The sequence below is a fragment of the Mandrillus leucophaeus genome, unplaced genomic scaffold (assembly GCF_000951045.1).
Source record: "Mandrillus leucophaeus isolate KB7577 unplaced genomic scaffold, Mleu.le_1.0 Scaffold964, whole genome shotgun sequence".
Lineage (NCBI taxonomy): Eukaryota > Metazoa > Chordata > Mammalia > Primates > Cercopithecidae > Mandrillus > Mandrillus leucophaeus.
The window spans coordinates 892,055-894,088 of record NW_012110519.1 but is presented as its reverse complement, the minus strand read 5'-3'; the positions used below and the strand labels follow the sequence as shown (position 1 = coordinate 894,088).

Below are 2,034 nucleotides of genomic sequence, written 5' to 3'. Positions count from 1 at the left end.
AGAGGAAAGCTTCCACTTAAAATTTTGTATCAATATGTACAGTATGGATTTTCTGCCCAGTAACATGTATTACTGATACTTAAAAATTGCCAACATAGTTTATGTGGGCTGTGGAGTCATGGGCCAATTATTTGTTTTTGTTTTTTGTTTTCCCTTTGTTTCTGTGTTCAACTTCAGAATTCTCTGTATATTTTCTTCTTTGTATTTCTTTGCTAAAAATAATAAGTATTTTAACTTTTATATTGAGTTATATCCTTGTGAATTGACCTGGAAAATGTCTGTGGAATAGTAAGTGAAGAAAGCAAGTTGCAAAGTAAAAGTTTTCATTAAAAACAACCTGGGGAAGAATGACTGTTATAACTTCAGATGAATTAGATTGATGAGGAAGAACACAAAACTGCATTTCCTTTATGCATAATGAGCAACTTACAAAAATCGAATGAAGTAAAAAAAATTAAAATACCACTAAGAGGTCATATAAGGCCTGTTTAGTTTCTTATAGCTGCTGTAACAAGTTACCACCAATTTAGTTGATTAACACAACACACATTTATTATCTTACAGGTCTGAGGTCAGAAGTTCAAAATGGATCTCACTGGGCTAAAATCAAGGTGTTGGCAAGACTGCATTCCTTTCTGGAAGCTCTAAGGGGGGGTTCGTTTTCTTGCCTCTTCCTCTTCAGAAGAGGTATCTGCATTCATTCTTTGGTTCAGGCCATTTTCAAAGTCAATAATGGCTAGTCTAGTGTTTTTCACATGATATCATTCTGACTCTCCTTCTTGCACTTTTGAGGACCCTTGTAATTACATTGGGCACACAAGGTAATGCAGATAATTTTCCTTTTTTTTTTTTTTCATCAAAAAACTTTATTTCCATTTGGTCCAAGGCTTGTTAGGGTAGTTAAGAAAGCTGCCTAGTGGCTGGAGGGAGAGGCTTAGGTAGAAGCCCTGTTATTTTGCAAGGAGCCCTTCAGAAGTCGCTGGGCTCAGAAGGCTCTTAGTCGTGCTTGAGAGTGAGCCTTTTGAAGAGATACTCGCCCAGCCCAGCCTCCGGGCCGGCCAGCCTGTGGAGGTTGGTCAGGTGGTCACCCATCTTCTTGATGAGCTTCACTTCCTCATCTAGGAAGTGACTCTCCAGGAAGTCACAGAGATGGGGGTCCGTGCGGGCAGAACCCAGGGCATGAAGATCCAAAAGGGCCTGGTTTAGCTTTTTCTCCAGAGCCATGGCGGCTTTCATGGCATCCGGGGTTTTACCCTACTCATCTTCAGCTGGCTTCTTGATGTCCTGGAAGACAGCGTGGCCGCCACGCTGGTTTTGCATCTTCAGGAGACACTGATAACCCTTACACTTCTCCTTGGCCAATTTACAGAAGAAGTGGCTCACGCCTTCCAGAGCCACATCATCACTGTCGAAATAGAAGCCTAAAGAGAGGTAGGTGTAGGAGGCCTGCAGGTACAAATTGACCAGGCTGTTGACGGCTGCCCCTACGTCGGTGGAATAATTCTGATGAATCTGGGAGCTCATGGTTGATTGGCAAGAAGGAGCTAACCACAAAAACGGTGCTGGCAGGTCCCAGAAGCAGGAGATGGCCGAGAAGATGGTCCCGGAGGTTGCAAGTGGAGAGGAAATAGGAGGGCGGTCAGAGGCTGGAAGAAAGAGTCCCCGGATCTGTTCCATCCAAACACTGTTGAAGCAAGAGACAGACCCGCAGGACCGCCGAACTGCAATTCAGGATAATTTTCCTATCATAAGGTCATCTAATTAGCAACCTTAACTCAACTTGCAGCCTTAATTCCCTGCTGCTATGGAAGGATACATGTTCACGGATTCCAGGGATTCGAGCATGGACATTTTGGGGTTATCACTATTTTGCCTACCCCAGGACCTGAGAACAGTGACCACTTCTGGGACTATACAGGGATGTTCCCAATTCGAGAGGAGCTGGAATGCTAGTAATTTATCTGGAGAGGACAGATGTGGCTTCTTTATAATACCCCCTTGACAGTACTTCAGTTTACTGTAACCTGAAGGAAA

The 2,034-nt window shown here is 43.5% G+C and overlaps 1 pseudogene across 1 annotated transcript; it reads right to left on the bottom strand.

Annotated features, from left to right (window-relative positions):
- Positions 1 to 854: 854 nt before the first annotated feature.
- Positions 855 to 1,719, bottom strand: LOC105532511 (annotated as a pseudogene). The gene has a single exon (XR_001004991.1). The product of XR_001004991.1 is annotated as a ferritin light chain pseudogene (transcript).
- Between the last annotated feature and the right edge of the window lie 315 nt (positions 1,720 to 2,034).